Genomic DNA, 7,767 nt, shown 5'->3' with positions numbered 1-7,767 from the left:
ACCTTTAGGTTAGTGAGCAGCATTACAATAGTAAAGTTTTCTTTGAATAGATGACACTGAGTGGAACTGGTTTTTGAAAATCTAGACATGGACAGGGACAGACAGAGTTACATAATGAGCAACAAAAAAAATTTTTGTCCATGAGTCAAGCAAAAATGGTTTTAATACCACCCATAAACTCTGTTTTTACCAAAATAAAAATGATCAAAGAAACCTCTGAAGAAAACCTTTGGAGACTTTTACAGTATATTTTAGTTACATTTAGATGTTTTGTAGAGCCCCTCCATATCCCACCCATTGACCCCATTCCCTGAGAATTGTTTCTACTCTTCATCAACACTTTAGATGTTCGTATTCATGTTTGAACAAAATATCTACTTACCAATAAAGTATCTCATAAAACTGGCAGTAAGCCATAACATGTTATATTTCTTAATTGTCTGACAAACTCAAACATGTGATGAAAATAATGTTTCAAATGAAGTCTTCATTATGGTAAATAGTGTTAAACTGAAAACAGGACTTATACATTCAATCCATTTTCACACAAGGCACATAAATAATAAGACTTAATTTTAGTTGCAATATAGTACACTAAATGTTTATTTACTCCATTAAAATAGTAATATAATTTTTATATTTAAATAATTACACATGTTGTTCAACTTCCTATAGGTGCATACTAATAACGCGCTCTTTAACTAAAAATATAATTAAAAAAAATAATAATCATAATAATAAAAATTGTTTGCATTGACTTTAGACCAGGTTTCAGTTGGTCAAAGGCGCAGTCTATTTCAGTTGCCCCAAGCCAACAATGCACTTGAACACACCTTGTTTTCAGACCAGCATGCCCCTGGGTGCTCAAATGGTTGCAAATGCATTTACTATTTAAACAACGTGGTACAGAACGTAAAAATGATAACTGCACCAGGCTGAAACTAGGGACCCTCTTAAGATGGTCTAGGGGTAAAATGAGTAACATTCAAATTTGTGGCAAATCTGTAAAACTGATGGAGGCAGCAAGAGACAATGCAGAGACACCAACTGCCAACAAATGTGAATTATTTTACAAAGTGAAAAGAAAGAAAGCAAATCTTCAGCGCCAAGCGCCGTATACTTCCCTGCCCTCAACTAATAGAAAATAAACATACAGGGGGTGGCGTTCACCTATTACCTAGGGTGTCTAAACAGATAGAGTTTCCTAAATGTTGCACAATGGAAGTCACATGACATCTTTCCTATCCACCTTCCTCTTGGGTAAAGAATAAACGTCCTAGAGCATAAGCTCAGCAAAGCTCAAAGAGCAACAACATCTGAGTAACAAAACAAACATAAATGGCAAATCGAGAAGAGGTAAGGATCAAAAGAAAATGTCAGAACAAAAATACCAAGAAATTTGGCATGAAAAAAAACAAACAAACAAACAAAAAACACAAAAAACAACAAAGCAAGTCTACAGGAAGCAAAAGAGGTCTCCATTCACTTCCTTCCGCGTACTCTTATCTGCCGGTGGAAACTTTACTGGCGCTGGATAGGTCGGTGTCACATTGTTTAACGATGACCGACAGCTTCCAGAGCCAATCAGCAGTCGAGGGAGGCGGCCTAAGAGATCGACAGGTAACAAGGGGAGAGAGAGAGAGAGAGAGAGAGAGAGAAAGAGAGACAGAGAACACAAACCCTACCACAGGAACATTTAGGGACGTAACACTCCCACCCTTAAGAACAAACTTGTTTGCAAAAACAAACACCATACCAACTATACTCGAGAGAGAGAGAGAATCAACTAAGACATTCTCTGAACTCTTATGTCTGATTTTTAAATTTTAGATCTGGACAATAAGAGCCCAACGCATTAAACACTGATTGTGGTTGTACATTCGAGTTAAAAACGAGGATTGTGATCTGTATATATCGCACCACAATCGGAAGACTACTGGAACCAAGGTAGACTTCAAAGTGTTATAACGCGAACAATAAAGCAAGAGCTTCTTTTTCAATAGTTGAGTAATTCAGCTGATGTTTACTAAACTTACAAGAAAAATAACTAATAGGATGTTCTATCCCATTTTCATCCTCCTGAATAAGAACAGCACCAGCACCCAAGGCGCTTGCATCAACCTCCAATTTAAAAACTTGAGTACAGTCAGGTGCCATTACAACAGGTGCATTACACAAAGTTGTGACGGAATCAAAAGCATGCTGTTATCTGGGGTTACAAAGGCTGAAATCTCCAAAGCTTGTTGGGTGAGTGGAACTTGGCAATATCCTTTCAGCATATCAAGCTTTGTAACGAAACTTGCAGAACCGAGATTATCGATACAATCCTCCATTCGAGGTAATGGGTAACTGTCTGGAACAGTCACAGCATTTACCTTACGGTAATTGGTGCAGAAAACCTGAAGGTGCCATCAGGTTTTGGAACAAGCAGACACGGAGAGCTCCAGGGACTGCAACTGGACTTGGCTAAATCATTTTCCAGCAAATATTCTACCTCTTGATCTTTAACAGATCTTTTTATTGAGTTTACACCATTGGTCTCAAACTCAATCCCTGGAGGGCCACAGCTCTGCACAGTTTTGCTCCAACCCTAATCAAACACACTTGATCCAGCTGATCCAAGGTCTTCAGGATAACTAGGAACTTCCAAGCAGTAATGTTCCAATGTCGATCCTCTGATCCAGAGTCAAATGATCAAGATACGAGCGTAGATCTTCTAAAATCTCTGAATTTGCTAACTTTGCACCCTGCTGAAAAGCATGGCGAAGCAACACACCATCTGTGTCCCCACCGCACGTCCTGATTTTGCCAAGTTCGATGTGTTCCTAGGTCAACATATTTTGTTGACCCTGGAACAACATTTTACTCCAAAAATATATTCTTAACCATATCCCTACACCTAAACCTAACCTTAACCATGAGTAATCCCTAAAATCAGAGGAAATGATAGATGAATGACACTGATGTACAAGCACCAAACACTGATTTTAAGCATAAACTTCACAAAATCTATAAACTGGTTCTTCAAATCTGATTGGTTAATCACAATGTTGTTCCAGGGTCAACAACGATGTTGTCCCAGGAACATGTTTCACTTGGTAAAATCAGGTTCTGCGTCCCCACCCAAGATACTAGGAAATAAAACTAAGGGAACCCCCTCATCCCAGTCTTTAGCAGTGTCCTGGGAATATTTCTTAAGCATTGACTTTTGGTGAGTTTGGTGGAAATGCTCAAGTGCGCCCTGGCTCTGCGGATAGTATGCACTTGAGACTCGGTGAGAAATTGCTAGTGATTCAAATACTTGTTTAAAAAATTTTGCTAAAAAAATTTGTACCTTAATCGGTTTGCACTACTTTTGGGAGTCCAAACGTGGAAAAGAATTTCACCAATGCTTTGATTGTCCTTTCGACACAAAGGGCCCATAACTCTCATCAATTCTTTCCTCGGTATGCACAGCGACCGCAGATTTAAAAGCTTTCACAAACCTCACGCTCCTTGGTTGTGATTCCTGCTTCCGCTTCAATGCCAAGCAATCAGCGATCACGTGCCCTTTATGCTTTTGTGAGAGTAAAATATTCATGCTCCTCTTTATTATGAGGTGGACTAAATCTTGAACGTGACATTTGAGTCGAACTGTTAATCTGTAACTTTTCAGGATGTGCAGAGGCAAATACATTCTTGTAGGTTAAAATGAACTCATCTGTGAGTACAGCTGCGTGTGACAAAGTAGTCACCTTCTGTTCACTAAAGTATACTACTATGCATTCAGATAAGCATCCCTTAAATTCCTCTAGCAATATCAACTCTCTTAAGGAGTCAAAATCACTCACTTTCCTGGCAGTGCACCATTTCTAAAATAACACTCCCTTCTCTCTAGCAAATTCCACAAATGTTTGTGTAGGACTTTTGTGTTTCCTAAAAAATTGCCTATAAGCCTCTGGAACCAACTCATATGCTCGCAGGACAGCAGACTTCACAGACTATATTTCAGACTCTCTTCTAATGATAACATAGAACAAATTTCTTGTGCTTTACCAAATAATCAGCGTTGTAAAAGCAAAGAACAGACCTCCTTAGGCCAACGAAGAGAAGTGGCGATGTGTTCAAATGCACTGAAGTAAGTATCTACTTCTGTTTCTCTAAATTGAGGAACAAGTGCCATTTGTTTACTCACATCAAAAGCATCTGGGGCTAAACCAACCCGCGGAGGAGTAAAAGAGACTTGAGCGGGGACTGGCTGTAAAGCGGAGCCGGTAGCAACGTTTGATGCACCTAGCTCAAGCAGCTTCAGCTTTACCTGCGTCTCAGCCTCGATTTCCAGATTGCGTACTTCCAACTGCAAATTCAGTTCTGCTTGGCGTACCTGGGCTCTCTCTTGCGCTTCATAATGCAAACGGGCAAGGCGCACCCTCAGTCGCGTTCCTTCCCGTGAATCAACAGAATTCGGTGAAAACGACTCAACGGTGGTAAGCCGGCCTTCAACACCTCAGCATCAGCTCCACCACTACACTTGTCCTTCTCCCCAGAACTGAATTGCACCAAAGCCACACCATCCACGTTAACAACTCCGCCTGTTTCACCACCCCCAATGTTTGACATAGTCAACACCTGCAACTCATTAAAACACAAGATCAGTATTCCTTTAATTTCTTTTTTAAGAGACTGTTTACTTACGACAATCTGAAAATGGTCTGCGATCTGCAATAAATCCTGCTTCCTGCATAAATTAATTTGCTGTACAGATGGACTGGTAACAAAATCTTGCAACTTAAACACATCCATAATTAATAACCATCCAATAAGCTGACACTACTACACCACATGAGTAAATCCTATATTATCACAATACATCAAACGATGCAATGTCCGTTGCTTTCCCACCAACACATCTACAAAATTCCCAAAATTCCCATACTTTTCTGGGATTAATTGATCCCGGACAAGCCCCCATTAAATGTTACCACCCTCTTAAGATGGTCTAGAGGTAAAAACATTCAAATTTGTGGCAAATCTGTAAAACTGATGGAAGACAGCAAGAGACAATGCAGAGACACCAACTGCCAACAAATGTGAAAATAATCCATATAACTACCAAAATATATTTATAAGATTATAAATCATTAAAGAGAGAACCAATGTATACAGATATTTACGACTCAAAACAAAGAAACAAACAAACATACAAATCAACCCAAGAGAAAGAGGACGCTAGTGACTCCAAAAGAAAGAAACAAGAAACAAAACAAAAAGCATTTCTAACTTATTTTAAAACTCTAACCTAAGTAAAGAAAAGAAAGAAAGCAAATCTTCACAGCCAAGCGCTGTATATTTCCCTGTCCTCAACTAATAGAAAATAAACATACAGGGGGTGGCGTTCACCTCTTACCTAGGGTGTCTAAACAGATCGAGTTTCCTAAATGTTGCACAATGGAAGTCACATGACATCTTTCCTCTTGGGCAAAGAGTAAACGTCCTAGAGCGTAAGCTCAGCAAAGCTGAGCCATCCGAGTCACAAAGTGACAAAACAAACAAAAATGGCAAATTAAGAAGAGGTAAGGATCAGAAGAAAATGTCAGAACAAAAATACCAAGAAATTTGGCATAAACAAAAAACAACAAAGCAAGTCAACAGGAAGTAAAAGAGGTCTCCATACACTTCCTTCTGCGTCCTTTATCTGCCGGTGGAAACTTTACTGGCGCTGGATAGGTCGGTGTCACATTGTTTAACGATGACCGACAGCTTCCAGAGCCAATCAGCAGTCAAGGGAGGCGGTCTAAGAGATCGACAGGTAACAAGGAGAGAGAGAGAGAGAGAGAGAGAGAGAGAGAGAACACAAACACTCCCACAGGAAAATTTAAGGACATAACACCAACAACAATGTTGTTATCATATAGTATTAGCTTGCCCCTGTGAAGACTGAATCCTTTTCATTGTCAGTGAATAGATAATATGGAACTACTACTGTGAACTCAATTTGAATGCTTTTGAATTACATTATGAAGATACTTAATACAATGTCAATAACACAATAAATTCACTACCTTATTTTCTTTTGTGACCATTGTTTGTCAATCTATATAAATGTAAAAAATAAAAAAAATAAAAAAAGTATATATATATATATATATATATAAATATACACACACACACACACACACACATATATGTGTGTGTATATATATATATATATATATATATATATATATATATATATATATATATATATATATACAGTACAGACCAAAAGTTTGGACACACTTTCTCATTCAAAGAGTTTTCTTTATTTTCATGACTATGAAAATTGTAGATTCACACTGAAGGCATCAAAACTATGAATTAACACATGTGGCCTTATATATGGAATTATATACATAACAAAAAAGTGTGAAACAACTGAAAATATGTCATATTCTAGGTTCTTCTTTTGCTTTGATTGCTGCTTTGCACACTCTTGGCATTCTCTTGATGAGCTTCAAGAGGTAGTCACCTGAAATGGTCTTCAACAGTCTTGAAGGAGTTCCCTGAGAGATGCTTAGCACTTGTTGGCACTTTTGCCTTCTGTCTGCGGTCCAGCTCACCCCTAAACCATCTGGATTGGGTTCAGGTCCGGTGACTGTGGATGCCAGGTCATCTGACGCAGCACCCCATCACTCTCCTTCTTGCTCAAATAGCCCTTGATGCCTTCAGTGTGACTCTACAATTTTCATATTCATAAAAATAAAGAAACTCTTTGAATGAGAAGGTGTGTCCAAACTTTTGGTCTGTACTCTAAATATGATATGAGATCTAAGTTATCACGTCAGCTAATTACAGTGTTCTGCAATATTTTCTGTTTTAAGAGGATTCTTCTTCATATTATACCTATTAATCAATGCAACATTAAATAGCTTTTTTAACAACTACATTAAGGTCCTTTTGCGGTGAAACTAATGAGCTTGTTTTTAATGATAGTGTTGACTTAACTCACATTTCACAAGTCATTAAACTAAACAATTACTTTTAGATGACCACAGCAATTGCACCTCAAAAATGAGTCTTAAATAGAAATAGCCAGTTAGAATGTTTTAAGCACAGATACCTGATATCTAAATGCCTTTATTAATGTCTTTATCACAAAACATTGTCTAAATACTGACACTACTTCAGGGGTACTTGGAAACAGTTACCCAAGGTCTTAAATAATGAATTGAATTAATTCCATCTAGTTTTATTGTAAAACAAGTTCAATTTAAAACGGTTAGTTTACAAAGGTCCGTTTCCATTTGTTAACACGTGTTCATATTTTTAGTAGTAGTAACAAAAAGAAATGTTTAATAGTGTACTAACCTTATTTCATTAGTGTAAATTAAAAACAGTAGCTTCTTACGATTGGTAAATAAAACACAAAAGTGTCCTTATCAGTAAAAAGCTAAATGGATGAATGATTCGAATTGATTGAGCATAATATACAGCTCTGGAAAAAGATAAGGGACCACTCCAATTTTTTCCTTAATTCAGCATCTCTTCGTGTACAGCGACCAAAGAAGGGTTCAATTGTAGCTTTCCTTGCAGAGGGATACTGTGAGCATACGGTACTTCCATCCTTAATTTTCAAAGACTGAAATGTTTGCGAGAACAAGGTCAAGTAGCAGACACTGAGGGCAACAAACCTACAGACCGGCAGAGGGCAAAAATGAATCCCCATTGACCGGGATGACTGCCAACCCATTCAAATGTCACTCAACAATTGTAGAACGACATCGAGTGACTGACAGCTGGGTTGTGCAC

The sequence above is a fragment of the Carassius gibelio genome, chromosome A10 (assembly GCF_023724105.1).
Source record: "Carassius gibelio isolate Cgi1373 ecotype wild population from Czech Republic chromosome A10, carGib1.2-hapl.c, whole genome shotgun sequence".
Lineage (NCBI taxonomy): Eukaryota > Metazoa > Chordata > Actinopteri > Cypriniformes > Cyprinidae > Carassius > Carassius gibelio.
Note: the sequence above shows the minus strand (reverse complement) of the source record.